Raw genomic sequence first — 20,522 nt, 5'->3', positions numbered from 1 at the left:
AGACACACTGTGACTATACTCTGGGTCTTTTCACTTAGAATTCTCCTCCTCATCCTGCCTCCCAGCTTTCCTTGACTTCCTTCAAGTTCCAGCTAAAATCCTAACTAATACGAGGATCCCTTCCTGATCCCCCTTAATGCTAGTACCTTCCATCTGAAATTACCTCTAATTTATCCTGTCTATAACTTGTTTGTTCATTGTTGTTTTCATATTATCTCCCCTATGAGCTTCTTGAGAGCAGGGATTATATTTTGTTTTTATTTGCATCCCAGCACTTAGCCCAGCACCTGACACATAGAAGGTGCTTAATAAATGACTTCCTTCCCTTGATTTTTACTTAACTCGTAGTAGATTTATTATTTTGAATTTTCATGCATCAAACGACTCTACTCCTTAGGAATTTGAGAGAGTCTGACATTTTAGGATATGCTCTTTCTAAGAAACTGATGAGACAAATGCTATTATGGATCTGTCTCTTTATCCCCTCTTACCACAGGAGGGGAGCTTCATTTTTTTTTTATTATCTCTTTTATCCATTCTTTAGCTATCTAGATATCACAAAGACCTCCACTAACCCTTGCAATAACTAAATGTCTTTTAAGTTTCTTTCTTTCATTTTTTTTTATTCCTATAGCAAATTTATAGGCAGAGAGCTGTGTGGGAGTCCCTGTGGGATCACTGTCCACCCCATCTGTGTTCTTAGCTCTAGGCACAAGGTTTCAAAGTAATCAGAATGGTTGAAGTGAGGAAGAGCTTATTTTTCCACTTGGGGGCACCTACATCAGTAAGAGAATAGCATTTTAAAGCCTATTGAATGAATATATAACTTATGGGAATAAAGGGACCAGACATTTATTGGACTTTGGTAGTATACTCACAAATGCAAAATTTTATAGATGAGGGCATTTGTAGAATTTTCAATGTGGAGCTGAAAGGGGCCTCCAAGGTCAATTAATTAAACCCTTTGTTTTATACAAGAACCTGAGGTAAGGGAAATGAAGTGACTTACTCAAGGTCACACAGGTAGTAAAGTGTCAGAGGTGGAATTTAAGCACCACCACCCCATACCCACTATATCTCTCTCTCTCATTCAAATTTAATTTGTTCACAAATAAATTATATTAGCAATCCAATCCAAAAAAATTATTAAATATCTGCTATATGCAAAGCTGTAGTAAGTCTGTGAAGATAAAATGAAAATGATCCTTTGAATGAATTTGAAAGCATTTATTAAGTACTTACTTTGTACAAAGCACTGGAGATACAAATAGAAAATAAGACAGTCCTTGTTCTCAAGGAGTTCATGTTCTTCTAATGGGAAAGACAACATATATGGAAAGTTTTGTCTGTGTCAGATGGAAAGATCTCAGGGTCCTAAAGGTACATCTGAAAAGCAGATGATAATACTCCTTCTTTGATGGCATATCCACTGATGAAGTAATATCAGTTTCTCATGTTGAACCATTTGACAATGCCAAGGACTCTAGAAGAACATTCTTTTTCAGATTTTTAGTAACTGTGACTACAGAAGCAGGCATGACAAAAGTTGTTTCCCAGGGTGATATCTGTGGTCACTAATCTGGAAGCATAGCTATTGCCAAGCTTCTTGGGCTCAAAGCCATGGGTTTTTTCTATGTGCTATCTCCTGTTTCCATGGTCTGAGGGAATGTAGTGGTCAAGATGGTGGGGATGATTCAACTTGTCTTGCACATGCTGCTTCCCTGTCTCTCCCTCAGAGTGTCCTGAGGCTTCAGTGAGGCTGGCTAGTCCAATCTGCCCTCAAGGAGCTTAAATTCTGAGGAGATACCACAATAATCAGATATCTATCTGTCATCTATTTATCTATTGTCTATCTTTTTTACCTATGTATGTGTCTTCTATCACCTATTTTCTATTATTTAGTTGTCTTCTGTACATCTTTTATTTATGTAACTATTATTTATCTTCTATCTATAATTGATTTATCTACTATCTACTTTTCCATCTATTATTTTTGTCTTCTATGATTGATTTTTCTATTATTTACCTATCTTTTATCTATTATCTGTCTTCTATCTATCATTGATTTATCTGATTCCTATTTATCTACCTTTTATCTTTTGTTTATCTGGCATACATTTATCTATTATTGATCTATCTTCTATCTATTGTTCATATATATTCAATCTATCATCTATTTGTATGTTTTCTATCGTCTGTCTATTTACACGACTATTTGAGGAAGGAAAAATCACTAATGACTAAGGGTATCAAGAAAGGCTTCCTGTAGTAGGTAGCACATGAGCTGAGTCTTGAAGGAAGTGAGAAATTTAGGGTAGGTGGTGGTCAGGAAGTGTCATTCAAGACATGGAACACAGCTTTATATGCAAAGTCATAGAGCAGGTGAGTTCTGGGAATGTTGAGAAGGCTAATTCAGTTGGATTATTGAGAGTATGAGAGGGAGCAATGCCAACAAAACCTAGAAAGGTAAGCTGAAGTCAGAGTATGAAGAGTTTTAACTGCCAATCTAAGGAGTTTACATTTTGTCCTAGATAAAAGAAGGAGCTTCTGGAGGTTCTTCATCAGAGGTGAAATATGGTCAGATGTGTTTTAGGAAGATTATTTTGACCATTTTGTGGAGGACAGATTTGTCAAGGTAAATAAAACAAAACTATTACTAATAAAAGGTCTTTAACTGAGGCAAGAAAATTATATTTTGGAATCCCTCTCAGGACCATAAATAGGATTATAGAAGGTGGGTTTTTAAATACACCTAGAAGGCATAGCCATAAGAAGAAGTTAGGTAAATAGTTTTACATAACAACCCAAAGTATACAGCCTAGGAAAAGTAGGTCAGAGTCAGAGGAAGGTGGGGAATCAGTACAAGTTTTCAGGCAATGCTTGATTCCAGGAATAAGGAAGTCAGAAGATATTCTTCCCCTAAAGTCCAAATTTCCCCTTGTTAGTTAAAACAAATTCCTTCATTGACCAAAAGAGGTTGCCAACGGGTCAGAAATGCTGCTGGACCATGCTAGTTGCCTTAGCCTGCATTTTGCTGAACAATGAAGGAAAAACAAGGAAGATCGAGGGAGGACTGAGGTACTGGTCTAAGGAGGGCACCCAGCCCTCAAGGAGCCATCCCCCCAAAAAATGTGGAAAGAGAGACAGGTGTGGATGCATCAACAAGAGCCACTGGGGACACATTCCTTCCTCAGTCAGACATTACAAAGAATAATGGTGTATAGGGCAGTGTTATAATCAAATAATAGCTGGCATGTTGAAACCCAAGCTGTTATAAGTATAACTGATCTAATGTTGGTATTGAGTATTGATAGCCAACTGGTAATGCCCAACTAAAGTTGTCAGGGGCTAAACTATTTGCAGGCGGTGGATGGAAGGCTGAAATCAGCTTCATACAACTCTTATTTATTTCTTGTAGAGGTAGGGAGAGGAATGTAGGAAGTAGGAAACTAGAAGTTAAGAACAGGACAGGAATCTCTTAACCTTATTCTAAAATATACAAATTAAAAAAAAATAACTGCTTTATTTTCAGTGTCTTCTTATCTACAGAGCAGACTTCTTTAAACTACTCTAAGCTATCTTAATAATATTTCTATCCAACTAAAACTATGCTTTCCTAAAACAATGCTCTCCTAAAACTATGAACTCCTAAAGTAATAGATAAAATCTTTACAGCTCCCCCTCAGGTTCTGAGGAGAAAAGTTCTCAGTAAAACACAGTCATCCTCAGCTTAGCCTGTTTTCTCTCAAATTCTCAAAGTAGCGGTCTAAAAAAGTCACTAATAGATCTTCTTTCTCTGAGAGACTGATCCAGCAATCTGCTTCCAAGGAAGTCAGAGAGACTGGACCCAGAATTCCAAACGAATCTTTCTTTTATCATAAGCCTCTTAAAGTAACGGAGAGTGAGAGCTATCTGCTCTGGTTTCTTAAAGGAGACAGCGTGATATTTCTAAAACTTCCTTTAATATAACACTTCTGCTCTTAATGAGACAGAACAAACTAAATAAAACTCCTTATAACAAAAGAAGTAATGAAAAGGGAAGGGCAACCAATTCCCATAGTTCATTTTATCATATCTTAGGGGTTTGATATTTCATGAAGTTGTCTAGTTTCTGAGACTGCAGTAATCTGACCTTCTGGAAATCTCCTCTGCAATATTTGGGTTCTCAGTGCAGCTTCCTTGCTGCTTCTATGTTTGTCTAGACAAGATATTGATTTAGGCACTGTCAATAATAGGTCAAAGGGAGAATCTAAAAGAAGCTATGAGAATGAACCTTTCTGGTTATATAATAATCTCAGGATGGTAAACCTACAGCCAAATTCTCAAATGGAATAGATGACTCTTTGGATATACATATATATACACTTTCTGATTCATGCTGTCAGCAATAGCATTCTTAGAAAGATTGAAATATTTTGGTCGCTTTAAAATAATTTGGTATTGGTGCATAGAACAAAGGTCAAAACTAATCTTATTAAGCTATATTTTAGAAGCATCTTCTTACATCTTCATTAGAAATTACTTATGGCAAATATACATACATGCATAAGCCACACCTGACATGAAAATGTAGCTTGCCTAAAAATACCAAAATAGTGGCATAGTTAAGACAACATTTAAAGAACAAATACTAAGCTGTAAAAACACAAAAGCTAAAAAACAGAACACAAGTTATCAAAGTTCAAAAATTTGGAAATGTTACAAAGTATTATTACTAAAAGGAAAAAAGTTTAGAATCGTATAAATGTGCTTTAAAACAAGAAAAAGAGTAGTAAAAAAGCAAATTCTAGATGAATATTCTATTATAAAGCAAAACAATCTTCCTATACATACCCTTCTGCCCTTCTCAGAACAGAATCCAAGATACTTAATTTATAATATTATGATGTATTTTGCTAAAGTACTTATCATTGAAAAAGTATCAAACAAGCATACAAAGCCATCATAACATTTGAATGCCAAGAGCATGAAAACTCTCAGAACTCTCATTTTTCTTTTAGGAAAATGAGATGCTGATAAGGATCTAATAACATTTATAAGTCACATATATGAACTCACCCCAAAAATGCTTATTTTAACAAAAAACTGTTATGGGGTATCTGAATAGAGTTAAATATCATATCGAATGAGTTGTCTATAATCATGCTCAAATGAACTGGATATTTCAACCACATAGAACACTATTCTCAAATCCACTTTCAAATTAATTTTAAACCTCTTGCAATTTGTTTGTATCTCAGAGCATGCTTGATGTATAAGTCAATTCCATATTAAACAACAAAACCAAGTAAAATTGGACATTTCTTTGAGATAACACAAGGTAGACCAAAAGTCGCTCTTCTGTAGGATAACTAATTTAACCCCACTGACAATATTAAAAATAGATTTATACCTTAGTTTCACAAACTACTGCAACACTACCAAATTATTCTCACAACACAAAGATATTTCACAAACCTTATCTCATATATGAATTTATAACTAATAACAGGCAAATGACAAGCCCAAGTACTTGTCCACTTGATTGTTTGAATAGTTAAAGTCTTACACACAAATATATTATTATAGTAGCTCAGAGGTGTTCCAACATTAATCTGTCTAAAGGTTGATCACCCATCATGACTATAGAAATTTTCCATAAAAGGAAAAAGAGGGGAATATACCTAGAGTAAGGAAATAATGCTTCATTAGTTTGATGTATCAGTTCCAAGTAGAACTCAGCAATATTGCACAGATAGACTTAGAATCAATCAAGTGGGAAATTTTTCTATTCAAGAGGAAATGTCACACTAGGGAAACTGAGTCCAAAGGGTCCTACCTTTGCCCCAGCTAATAGCTATTCTCCCAGCTTTCCCTTGAACCAGAACTCTAACTGCAATTCACAGATTTCCCTCCATAGGACTGCTGGGATCATGGAATATTTAACTAAATAGTGTTTCTAGTCCCCTAAGATTTAACCTTGACTGGCAAGTTTCCCTAATCATGTTTAGGATTGAATACAAACTTTCCTTGGGTTGTTACAACACTATCCATTTACAAAAAATCAGCAGACTTTAATATCCTTTTCCTAAAATCTAAATTCATCATGGTGTAGGCATCCAACACCAAAAATAAAAGAAATAATTACATTCTGGAATTAAGCAGTTAAGGATAGGTTTTCTACTCAGAAGTTGGAGACATCTTTAGACTAGACAGATGTATCAGCTGTTGGCTTTCTTCACCTTTCAGTGAAGGAAAATGATTTGATAGGATTCTTTCAACCTGGGCTGCATGTATTGGGCATGTGTCTCCCGGTAAATCTGGTCAGAGGTCAGGTCCCTAAGAAATAAGTGGGAAACCAGATGCTTAAGTCTTAAAGGTTTTGGATGAGTCTTCTATAATAGTATAAAAGCTAAAGTTTGATGAGGGAGCTGCCTTATAACAAAAGGAGGGACATTGGGCTCTCAGTGACAATCTCAAAGGATAATAGGGAAAACTTTCCAAAAAAATATGCCCTAAGGTTTAGGAGAACTAAAGGAAAGAACCTGGGCCAAGGCAGATTTAAATCATCTACAATTTGGCAAATGAACCTTGATAATTGGCCAAGAAGTCAACAAGCTGAGATACAACTGAAACAGTAACTAGGTTCTTCTGTCACTCTGGAATTCCCCAGGTGGAAAAAATCCTTTCTAGGTGTGGCTGTTACAGTGGTTCAGGATCCAGAAAAGGGCAAGAGCTAAATTAAGCAAATCTGTCAGATTTGAAAAGGGGGAAAACTAAGGGAGGGGTTAACATTATGTGTGGGACAAATTTCACATTGCAGATAATAATTATGTGCAGTCTGTCTCATCTTTAACCCACTGATATCGACTGGCCAAGCTAGGCAGTTTGTCAGAGCCCAGCAGCTTGACACTCTCCAATTGTCTCAAACCTCCAAAGAAAAAGTTACAAAAGATTTCACTCAATACTTCCTTCCTTAATGTCTATCCCCATTGCCCAAAAAGATAGCCATTAGGATTTAACCCCTTTAGAGCAAAAAATATTTCTAGGGCTAGTATAATCATCTTAAAATATTTATATATTTATATAACAAATTCTATATTTTATATTATAAATATATATCATAAAATATTTATTTATATATTATATATAAAATAAATGTCTTCAAATGGGTTCAATTTCTGGCCAAGGGATAGTGCTACAGGACACCAATTTACAAATTAAATAATGGTTGCACCATGTTCTTCCAGCACTCATCAGACACATCAGACAATGAAAATTAAATTACATACTCCAAAGAATTAGGCTATCCTCCATTAGATGTGGCCTTTCTTTCTTCTCCTTTTCTCAGACCAAAATTGTTGATTCTCACAGAACACAGAAAGTTAATGCAATAATTTGTACAATAAATGGTGCAATTTGTACAATATAGAGGAAAGCTAAAAATCACTAAAACAGAAAAGGAAATTAAAATTACCATGGCCAACATTTATATTGTTGAGGAAAGTAGGCACAACTATCAGATGCCCATCTAATTTCACTCATAACAAAGTAATCAGTTAAGGTTTCAAACTCCTAGGTAGTGTGACATAATGGAAGTCTCTTTTTGCTACATTTCCAAAGGAAGAGCTTCAGACAATTTACAGTTTTCTTTTTAGTCTACAATCCAAGAGAATCCAGGAAAGAATTTATCATTTTAATAGTAGGTATCAAATTCATGTAAGGTATTTTTAACCACAGTACAAATTGATAAACTGAAAAAAAATTTCCAAGATACGTTAAATCAATATATTTAGAGACCATTCTTCTTAGAATGTCTAAGAAACCTAAACTTCCACCTTAAACAGCATGTTCATGCCATTCAATTAAAAAAAGTCTAGTTCTCTTCACTAAAGTTAAAATTGGAATCAATCAATTCAATTATACCTGGATCTATATTACCAAATGGAATCACATAGAATTTCAATTATATAGCATTATTTTTTTATAAGTCCCAATTATTTCAAGTACTTTATAAAGGCTTCTGATCTTCAACTCTTTGAAGGGACAATCTCTCATTTTTAGGCTCTAACTTGTAATTCTACTAATTGAGGAATATCTTTGAAATCTTATTCTGATTTAGATTTAGGACATATTTAACTGAATCAAAACTGGGTTTCAGAACTATTAATGGTACCATGTAAAATTCCACTAAAAATTTCACTTAGCTCATTCTAAAAAACTTGGTGACACACTTATTTCCCTAAAATTTTTCTCTATCTGCCTTTAAATTTCTTATCTTTCTTTTACTTCCTCAAGTGACAATCCAATCATGTCTCAGACTATCAGCAGGCCACTAAATTTCTCTCTTATACATATTAAAATTTTATTTTCTCAGCTGTATTTCAAAATCAAGTGATCCCTTTTCACTAATTTACTTATCACAACTATAAGAAGTTTGAGTGGCACCTCAAAAATCCATTAAGATGTTTGTATATTGTAGACAAAGATGAGCTCAAAGCATTTTTACAAATTAAATTATGCTTACTCACCTCTCTTCTTTGTTTATTTATATAATATGGGCAAAACCCCAAATTAAAGTGCTTAAATAAACAAAGAAATTTAAGTTATAGAATTTTGTATTATGGTGTAAAGAGTGAATTAAACTCTTTGTCTATCAATCAGCAACTTTTAAGTTAATCAGTCAAAAACTTAAAGTATCCCTACTTGACACTAAGTAAGTTAGTTCTCTTATCACTTACCAGGGTAAGCTCACACCTCCAAAGGTCACTGACTCCCCCCCTCCCCCCATTGGGCAGTGCTAGGCAAATTGAAAGACTGTGATTGGTTCCCATAAAGTGGAAGCCACAGTAAGTGATGTCAGAAAACTACTTTAAAAAGGCCAGCTTGAGGATTCAGTCATGCACTCTCTGTAGGTGAGCTGAACTAGAGGAGAATCTTTCCCTGGATCCTGCTTTGGCTTGTGGTGGTGAGTAGAGTGATTTCTTCCTTGGTTTTTCGGTGAGGAGACCCTCTCTGCCTGTGTATATACAAAGTAAATGGCTTTTTGTAATCTGGAATGCCTAGAGCAGGAGCAGACAGAATAGCCTGTTTTAATTTTGAATGAGCAGTATCCAATTAAAATTTCTAAGCAAGTTCTATTTGCCTTTTGATTGGTCTAAACAGTTTCCTGGACTCAAACTGAATATAATCTATAACTTGATTATGAGGTTCAATTTAACATGGATTTTACAATCTCTAAATACTTAGGATCAATTTCCAATTAAAATTTTAGTTAGTTAGAAACAAATTACTTTTTAAAAAAATCCTTACCTTCCATCTTAAAATTAGAACCGTATATTGGTTCCAAGGCAGAAATGTGGTATGGGCTAGGCAATGGGGATTAAGTTACTTGTCCAAGATCACATAGCTATGAAGTGTCTCAGGTCAAATTTGAACCCAGAACCTCCCATCTCTAAATCTACTTCTCAATCCATTGAGCCATTCAGCTGCTCCCCACCCCAACAAACCATTTTTAAAAAGAGGGAGAAAATGGGGAATTCAAACTTTTTTCTGCTTCTCTTGGCTACCATTATGTAGACCACAACCTTCTCTTCCCTACTTCTCAGAGTATGAGGGGGAGAAGGAAAAAAATGACTGGCTTTACTCATGAACACATATACATAAACAGACACATAGCATGCTTATCACACACACAAAAAGGAAACAAACAAGACCATAAAGGATAGATCCTGGAATTTGCCCCTAGGGGTGAAAAGGACCTATCAAAGTAGTCACACATTGTCCATAAATACAAGGAAGATCTTTCCTGGGGAAAGAGGGAGGGATCTGTCAGAGTGGACCTAACAAAACATGAAAGTACTCAAGTATACAGTAAAACAGATGGTGAGCAGTACTCTTTGGGAAAGGGGAAGGGACCTGTCAGAGTGAACCTAGCCATCACACATGGGCCTTTTTACCAAGACCTTGATCAAAGAGCCAAGAACTCAAGTCAAAAAGAGGCAAGTTCAGACATTTGACAGTTTGTTTACACATGATGACTTGTGAAGTTGAATCCAGACTTGAACACAAGGGATCTCTACTGCTACCCAAATCTCGATGAAACCCCCAAAATGTATGTGATAAATGAAATTCTCTGGATGAGATATATAATATTATCTACATATAATTATGCATTATATATAAATAATATTAAATATTAATATTATATGTGTATGATATCACATATAATATTATTTTATCAAAAGACAACTCAAGATTCTAAACTATCCAATGTAATCCACTATCCATCATGATCCCAAGCTCATTCTCTTGCCATCCAGTTAAAACATGAGAGGCATTACTTCTATGGAAGCTGAGTTTGGAGAACTCAGTTCTCCAGCCAACATCCCCAAAATTTCATTGAACAAGACTTGAGCATAATATCTTCTTGTAAATGTACAGCATCTTTGAGATTCCTTTCCAGGATTCAACAAAATAAGTCTCCCAGCACATGCTACAAAGGACAAAGATAGGGACTGGACCTATGTTTTTCTTGTATGTAGAATTCCCTCTGCTGTTTTACGATAGGAGTTTCTCTCCAACTAAGAGTCTTAAAAGGTGCTCTAGAGTAGGATTCATCAAACTAATTTTCAAGAGTCAAATTTTGTCCTATTTTTGTAGGACATGCAAGCTAAGAATGGAGCGGGCTAATAGCAAAACTCCACCCCTTAGGTGGTCAGCAGCAAGGCTCCATCTCCCTAACTATCCAGCAATCTCCACTGTTATGCAGCAGGGAAACTTTGCCTTCAATACAAGCCAGAAATGAAGTCTCCCATCACTGCCTGAAAATCAAAAGTAGAAAAAGAACTTGGACATGATATTAAGAAAAATTATCAAGAAAAATTGACTTGACATCCTAGAAACAGAGAGTAAAATCAAAATAGAAAAATTCCACAAATTATCTCTTAAAAGAGATCCAAAAGGAATAATCCCAGAAATATTATAGCCAAATTCTAGAATTCCCAGAAAAAAAAAAAAGTCAAGCAGTCAGAAAGACACAACTTAAATACCATGGCGCTACACTCAAGATTCATTATTTATCAGATTCCACTTTAAAGGATTGCAGGGCTTGAAATGTGATATTATAGAAGGCAAAGGAACTGGGTTTATAACCTAGAATCACCTATCCAGCAAAACTCAGTATGGAACTTCAAGGGGAAAAAGACATTTAGTGAAATTGAGATCATGAATTTCTAATGAAAAGACAAAAGCTTCATAGAAAATTTGATATTCAAACCGAAAACTGAAGAGAAGCATAATAAAGTAAAAGGAAAGAGAAAACATAAGGATTCAATTAGGTTAATTGTTGAACTGTGTGTATTCTTATATGAGACAATCATACCTATAACACCTATGAACTTTACCAATCTTTTTTATTAGGGCAATTTTGAGAAATATAAATAGATAGAAGGTGTGGGTAGAACTGTCTGTAATGGGAAAGTAGTAAAAAACAGATTAAAGGATGAGAAAGAAGGTTGTACAGGGAGAGATAGAATGATATGAATTATCTCACACAAAAGAGGCTCAAAAAATTATTACATAGGAGGGAAAAATGGAAAGATGCAAGAGCAATACTTGAACCTTACTTTCATCAGATTTGGCTCAAAAAAAGGAATAATATACACATTTTGTTAGACATGGAAATCTATAATGGCCTAAAGGGACGTAAAAAGGGTGGAGAAAGGGGAAGGTGTGGGGGGCTTATAAAAGAAAGGATGGATTGGGAAAGACAGTGATCAGAAGAAAAGCACTTGTGAAGAGGGAAAAATTGAAAGGAAAGGATTAAACAGAGGGAAGGTAGCAAGGAGATAAATACACAGTTAATTATCATAACTGTAAATGTGAATGGAATGAACTCAACCATAAAACAGAAGTAGATGGCAGAATGGATTAAAAACCAGAATCATACAATAACTGTTTACAAGAAACACATCTGAGTCACAGAGTCACAAATAGAATAAAGATAAAGGGCTGGAGCAGAATCTATTATGCTTCAGCTGAAGTTAAAAAAGCAGAGGTAGCAATCATGATCTTAGACAAATAGATCTAAGTAAGTGATAAGAAAGGAAATTTTATCTTGCTAAAAGATACCATAGACAATGAGGTAATATAAATACTGAATATATACACCAAGTGGTATAGCATTTAAATTTTAAAAGGAGGAGTTATAGGAGGAAACATATACTATAACTATGCTAGTGGGATACTTCAACTTTTCCCTTTCAGAACTAGATAAAGCTAACCAAAAAAAGAAAGAAAGAAACAAATAAATAAATAAATAAATAAATAAGAAGTTTAGAAAGTGAATAAAATTTGAGAAAAGTTAGATATGATCGATTTTTGGAGAAAGTTAAATGAGTAGAGAAAAGAATTTTTTTCAGCAGTGCATGGCACTATACAAAAATTGATCATATATTAGGGCATAGAAATCTCACAATCAAATGCAGGAAAGCAGAAATATTAAATACATTCTTTTCATATAATAATGCAACAAAAATTACATTCAACCAAGGCCCATAGAGAGAGAGAGAGAGATTAAGAATTAATTGGAAACTCAATAATAGCCTAAAGGCTAAATAAGTCAAAGAAGAAATCATAGAAATAATAATTTTGTTAAGGAGAATGACAGTGATGATACAATATACCATAATTTATGGGATAGAGCTAAAGCAGTACTTAGAAGAAAATTTTTATCACTAATTACTTACATCAATAAAATAGAGAAAGAATAGATTAATGAATTAGACATGCAACTAAAAAACTAGAAAAAGAACAAATTAAAATTCCCCAATTAAAGACCAAATTGGAAATCCTGAAAATCAAAGGTGAGATTAATAAAGTTGAAGGTAAGAAAATTGAACTAATAAATAAAACTAGAAGATGGTTTTATGGGGGGGGGGGAAACACAATAAAACAGATAAATAATTGGTTAATTTAATTTAAAAATTGCTATGAAAAGGGTAAATACATTATCACTGAAGAAGAAATTAAAGTAATTATTTGGAGCTATTTTACCCAATTATGTGGTAACAAATCTGACAATCTAAGTAACATGGATGATTATTTACAAAAATATAAATTGTCTAGATTAACAAAAGAGGAAAGAGAATATGTAAACAATCCTATCTCAGAAAAAGAAACTGAATAAGCTATGCATGAACTTCCTAAGAAAAAATTCCCATAGCCAGAAGGATTCACAATTAAATTCTAGCAAACATATAAAGAACAATTAATTCTAGTACTGTAAAGACTACATAGAAAAATGACTGAAGAAGGCACCCTATTAAATTCCTTTTACAATACAAATTTAGCATTGATACCTAAACCAAGAGCAAAAAAGAAAGAAAACTAATGCAAACATTTAAAATAAAATACTTGCAAGGAAATTATAGCAACATATCACAAATATTATATACACTATGACCAAGTGAGATTTATGCCAGAAACGCAGAGATGGTTCCATATTAGAAAAACTACCAGCATAATTGACTCCATCAACAGCAAAACCAACAGAAATCATGATTATTTCAATAGATACAGAAAAAGCCTTTGACAAAATACACCATCCAATCCTAATTAATAGAAATTTACTTAAAATGATAAAAAGTATAAATCAAAAGCCATCAAGAAACTAGATGCTTTCCCCATAAGATCAAGAATGAAGCAAAAATGCCCATTATCACCAATTTTATTTAATATTGTACTAGAAATGCTAGCTGTAGCAATAAAAGAGAAAAAGGAATTAAAAGAATTAGAACAGGCGATGAAGAAATAAAATTGTTACTCTTTGCAGATAATGTGATGATATACTTAGAGAATCCAAAAGATTCAACTAGAAATCAAATTGAAATAATTAACAACTTTAGCAAAGTTATGGGATATAAAAAAATCCACATAAATCATCATTTTTTATTACCAACAAAACCCAGCAATAAGAAATAGAAAAAGAAATTCCATTTACACTAACTGTAGATAATATAAAATACTTAGGTGTCTAACTGCCAAAATAACCCTAGAAATTAGATGAGCACAATTACAAAACCCTTTTCACAAAAATAAAGTCATATCTAAACAATTGGAAAAATGTTAATTTTTCATGTGTCCACCAAGCCAATATAATGAGGATGACAATCCCACCTAAATTAATCTAGTTATTCAATAATCTATTCATCGGATTGCACAAAAATTATTTTACAAGACTATAAAAATAATAAAATTAATCTGAAAGAACAAAAGGTCAAGAAAATCAAGGGAATCAATTTAAAAAATGTGAAGGAAGGAGATCTAGGAGTACCAGATCTCAAATTGTATTATAAAGCTGTGCTGTGATCATCAAAACAATCTAGTACTAGCTAAGAATAGAGCAGTAGATCAATGACATGGTAGCAAGTGACCATAGTTATTTAGTGTTTGGTAAACCCAAAGATCTAAGCTTTTGGGACAAGAAATAATTATTTGACAAAATATGCTATGAAAACTAGAAAAAGGTATGGTGGAGAGTGGGTATAAAACATCTCACACCCTATACCAAGGTAAGGTCAAAATGAATATACGATTTAGATGTAAAGGGCACTACCATTAGCAAATTAAAGAATGTAGATTAATCTGCTTGTCAGATAGATCTATGGATAAAGGGGGAATTTACAACCAAACAAGAGACAGAAAGCATTATAAAATGTAAAATGAACAATTTTGAATATATTAAACTAAAAAGAGTTTGTACAAAGGAAACCAATGCAACCAAGATTAGAAGAAAAGGAGAAATCTGGGAAGAAAAAATTTTACAGCAAGTATTTCTGATAAAGGCTTTATTTCTCAACTATATAGAGAAATTAGTCAAGTTTATAATACAATCATTTCTCAGTTGATAAATGGTCAAAGGATGTGAATAAGCAGTGTTCAGATGAAGAAAACAAGGCTATATATAATCCCATGAAAAAAATGCTCTATATCGCTGATTAGTGAAATGCAAATTAAAACAACTCTGAGTTACCACTCACACCTGTCAGTGTGGCTCTTATGATAGAAAAGGAAAGTAATAAATAGACTGGGGGATGCGGGAAAACTGGAATACTAAAGCATAGCTAGTGAAGTTGTGAAATGATCTGACCATTATGGAGAGCAATTTGAAACTATGTCTAAAAGGCTTTTAAAACTATGCATACCCTTTAATCCAGTAATACCACTACTAGGTCTGTATCTCAAAAAGATGAAAAAAAGGGGGAAAGGACCCATTTGTCCAAAAATATTTATAACAGCTCTTTTTGTGGAAATTGAAGGGATGCCCTTGTCTGGGGAATGGCTAAGCAAGTTGTGGTATATGATTGCAATGGAATACTACTGTGCTATGAGAAATAATGAAAAGGATGATTTAAGAAAAACCTGGAAAGACCTACATAAGCTAATGCAAAGTGAAGTGAGTAGAACCAGGAAAACATTGTACACAGAAACAGCAATATTTGATGATGAACATTTATGAATAGCGTAGCTATCCTTGGCAATGCAATGATCCAAGAAACTTCTCAAGGACTCATGATGAAATATGCCATCTACCTGCAAAGAAAGAACTGATTGAGTCTGAATGTAGACTGAGACAATAAACTTCACTTTATTTCTTCACTTTTCTTTTGTTTATTTGAATTCTCTTTCATGAAGTGACTGATATGGAAAGTTATTTTATACTATTATACATGTAAAATATATATCAAGACTGCTTGCTGTGTTAAAAGGGAGAAAATGTGAGAATTTGGCTCAAAATTAAAAAAAAATCAAAGGATAAAAAATTGTTTTTTCATGTAATTGAGGAAAAAAAATATATTTTTTAATTTGCAAGGTTCCATACTTGTGAATCTCCCATATCTCCTAACTAGAGTAGGATATTTTTTCATATCTCTTCTTTCAGGTCATTCTTGTTCTTTGTAATTTTAGGACTTACACTCCTGATTTTGGGGGCATTACTATCCTTTCCATTGACACAGTTGTAGCCACACTGCATATTATTTTCCTGGCTCTCTTAATTTACTTTGCTCATGTAAGTCTTTCGTTGTTGATGTTCTTTTGTTCATCCAGATCTTCCCATGAGTCTCTGAATTTATCAGGCAAAGCAATGTCCCATTACTTTCATGTGCCACAAACCAGATGGTTTTTAAGTGATGCTTTATTTCTTGGCCTAGAGAGGGGCAGAATCATCAGGGATATAATTGAAGTACTGTCATATTGAAGGGGAAATTGACTTTTTATGCTTGTCCCCATGAGGCAAATTAGGAGTAGTAGGTTTGGCATGGGACTCTAGGTTTCACTTTGTACGCCCCAAATTATAAAAGTGCTTTGGGTCAAACTAAGCAGGAAAATTCTTTTGCTTCCTTGAATTCTTATTAATGCTGAGGAAAAGGTAAATCTGGACATCAAAGACTCACGATAAGAAAGACCTCTGAGAGAAATATTTCCCTTGGATTCTCCCCTAGATTTTGAGAAAGACACAGATATAGATCTTTTGATTATGCTCTGATACCATCAGGTTGTAATCTAGGACATCTACTTCTCCCCTAAACAATGCCAGTCACCCCTTGTGTCTTCAGAACACAAACCTCTGTCAGATAACAAACATCCCCTACTCCTGCCTAACCTCATTCCTGGTCACCAAGCCCCTGTCGTAAGATATAAAAACTTCGAACACATCTCTGAAAGGAGGCAGTGTCAAATCCCTGCATGCTGAACTCTCAGCCAAATTCGACATGAATTCCAAATGAATAATTTTCTCTTTTTATTTCTAAGCTAAGTTATGAAGTCTTGCATCTTACAAAAGGTACCCATCCCAAACCCCAGGGGTTCATCTCAAACCCTCCACAACAATAGGAAAATTTAGTCTTTAGGTCTAGAAGACCTGCCTACTACTCATAACTACCTCGCCATCAAGCCTCATTCCCTACTACTGATTTTAGTCCTTTTTTCTATTGTTTCTAAAAATGCTGAGATTTTTTGGATTAGATGGATATTACAAAGTAATATTTTTTTTTTTGCCTTATGGCAAGTAGCCAAAAGATATATACAAGATACAAGATATATACAATATACAAGAAACAGCATATTTTTTAAAAAACCTCAAATCTTTGAAAACATAGATTATTGCTTTGGTATCTTTGGTTTTCACATAGTCTAAATTTCTTCCTCTATCCATTTCCTCAAATATAAAACTAAACTGATTATTTGAATTGGTTACTCAACTGATCCAGGAAATTTGTCCAGAGTAAGTACTGAAAAACTGCTATTCCATTCATTAATTCACTCAAACTTCAAATGTCATCTTCACAAATCAACAGACAAGCTATGTAGACAGATGATTTTCTGATCCAGGGCTTTGCACAAGGTGTGAAGAACAATTCTGCCACAGACAAATGATGACATACTTTATGTGGTAATGAGAGCAAGTTTTATCCCAATAGAGAACTAAGGAAGGACAGGCAGGTAGTTTTTTTTTTTTTTTGGTCCTCATTATCCTCTTTGCTGAATCTGATTTAAGGATTATAGATAAAAAAGAAGAGAGGAGAAACAGAAATTGTCTAAAGAAATTCTTAGTGTATCCCTAAGCCAAGAGTTCACCTATCATCTCTTAATCACTTTCGTCACCCCAGTTTTTCTGATGGAAATTTGGGGAAGCTCTCCCCAGAAAAGCTAAATCTAAAGATATTCTTGAATTTTCTAAATGTTCTTGGTCCTGTACTCAAGGTTAGATTCTTGCCAGCTCGAAATCTATGGTTGGTGATCATTAACTATGGATACTTAAAATATAATATAGCATAAATGTGAATTTTAAAAATTATAATAATATAGTGCTTGATTGACAGGAGTCCCTTCAGAGGCCCAAGGTTTTTATTCCAGAAGAACTGGCAGCTTTGATGAGATTAAGTGAATAGACAATGCCCAACCAGATATTCTAATAAAGGAACCCTAAGATATTTAGAAATCCTCAGTAGAATAGTTGATATGGAAACAAGCCCCTAATCCCTTCTCCTCCTGGCACATCCCGGCCTCTTCTTCCAGTTCACAAGCCCCTAATGCCCTTCCAGTCTGTGGTTTTAACCTTTATAAAGTCCTTTTCACAGATCCCTCAGTGGGAGATTGCTCTCCCTGGGAGAGACTTTGCCCTCATGTACATGCTAACTTTTCTCTCTCAATAAATCCCTCTGATTTTAAGATAGATTTATCTTCAAAATTATTTTCCAAGTTAACGTGATTTGTGTAAAATGGAACAGAAAGGAATTTTAAATTTTTTATGTACTGGGCACTTTGTTTGGTTTATTAGCAGAAAAGAGAGGTTTCCTCTCTCAAGGAGCTCACTGTTCTATTTAGAGGCTATAAAACATATAGTAAGATTTATTCAGGAAGGATGCTAAAGCCCCATGAATCTTGAAGAACGAATGAATGAATGAGTAAAAAGTTTTTATTGAGTGCTTAAGATGTGCCAAGTACTGTGATGCATGCTGGGGATTCAGATACTAAAAGAGAGACAGTCTTTGCCTTCTAGAAGCTAATAGTCTAAAATAAACAGCCATGTGGTTACTAGGGAATGGAATTATTGTCTTATTGATAAGAGGGAAGGAAAAGAGGTAATTTACATAGCTTCTGCTATATTCTAAGCACTTTACAGAGTCATCTTATTTGAGCCTCATAACAACCCTGTGGGGTGGGTGCCATTATTATTTTCATTTTACAGTTGATGAAACTGAGGCAAATAGAAGTTAAACAACTTGCCCAGGGTCATACGAAGCTCTGGTATCTGAGGCTGGAGTTGAACTCAGGTCTTCCTGACTCCAGACCCAGATGTGTATCCACTCCACTACCTGGTTGCCTATTCAGGCAAAAAGGCAATGAATAGATCAATAGTAGAGTCTATTGGCATTCCTTTCCAGAGGTAATTGAAGTGGTGATTGGATCAAAGTTCTCAGAGTGAGGAGTAGAAATTGAGTGCTTGGGGGGAAGGTAAAAATGGACAGGGCAGAAAATGGTTGGCAAAGAGAAGTTAGAATGGTCCCAAGTAGTATCCAGGGAGGTAGCAGAACTCCTAGGCATGGAGAGCAATAATAAGCTACATGGTCCTAGACCAATGATTATTGGGAAAGGGATAGTGGAACCGAAGGTTGGTAAGAGCAGAGACACTGAGTTACCTCAAGCAAAGGTAGAAATACGAAAAAGGTTCAGCGTCCAGCTGAGAGGAATGGTATAGAGTCTGGGCAAAGGTGGGCAAAGAGGTAGGACAAGGTGATGGAAAGGAATTAACAAGACATGTTCTTGCTGGACCCTCTGATGGCATCTGAACGATGGGAGCTAAGTGGGGAAGATCCTTCCCTTCCCTTCAGAGACTGCCTCTTCTGAGCATGAAAAGTGACATTTGACTTCAAATCAAATTTATTCTGCATTTTCCCAATGGGGTGGCTTAATTGAAAGAGAAAATTGTCTTAGAGATCAGACTTACTTCCCCATTCCCAGGACAATTCTGTTTATAGCACACAGGCTCAAGCATTCAGAACTTGTGAGCAGATGCCTGACTGAGCCTGTGGTCCCTACTGATCACCTCAAAGAATAAAGAATTCTTTATTCAGCTGAGCCCTCCAAGCATATCAGGGCCAGGGCAAGGGTATCAGAGCTTTAAATATCTGGGATGACAAGTTGATTCATGACGTTATCTTTTTTCTCTTCCCTAGAATTCTTATATTTTGCTTGCCCTGCTCTTATGCATTTTCTGCATTCTGCTTCATATCAAAGTTGTGAAGAAATCAATGATATAAGAAGCAAAAACCATTGGTTCAAGTCCTGTCTCCAATACACACTAACTTTGTGACTTTGGATGAATCACTTAACCTCTGAGCAACTTGCACAACTTTTTAAGACTGTAAATTACAGAGAAGACACATCCCTGTATTAGTGATTCCTTGCAGTTACACCAATAAATCATTATTTGGGGAGGGGAGAATCATACTTATGTCAAAAAGTATTTATTAAGCACCTGCTGTGATGATAAAAAATTCTGAGAGATTGGATTCTGGGGAAGAAAATTAATTTATTAATTTATCAATAGCTAACTATAACCATTAAATTAATTTGTTAGTGATCTCTTTTGGAATGTAATCAAAGTGACCAAAGACAAATTCATTCCACATCTTGAGTTATTTAATAAAATTTTGCAAGTTCAATTTTCAGACCTCCCCAAAACAACTTTAATTGGTAAATACCTAATGAGGAAGTATGCTAAATATTTTAGAGCAGTGATTCCCAAAGTGGGCACTACTGCCTCCTGGTGGGTGCTGCAGTGATCCAGGAAGGTGGTGATGGCCATAGGTGTATTTATCTTTCCTATTAATTGCTATTAATATTTAAAACAAATTTAATTTCCAGGGGGCTAAGTAATTTTTTTTTTTTGGAAAGGGGGCAGTAGGCCAAAAAAGTTTGGGAACCACTGGTTTAGAGTCTCTCCCTGACTACTTTATGATAACAGAAAATCACAT

The sequence above is a fragment of the Gracilinanus agilis genome, chromosome 1 (genome assembly GCF_016433145.1).
Source record: "Gracilinanus agilis isolate LMUSP501 chromosome 1, AgileGrace, whole genome shotgun sequence".
NCBI lineage: Eukaryota > Metazoa > Chordata > Mammalia > Didelphimorphia > Didelphidae > Gracilinanus > Gracilinanus agilis.
The sequence above is the reverse complement of the archived record's forward strand: the minus strand, read 5'-3'. Positions refer to the sequence as shown.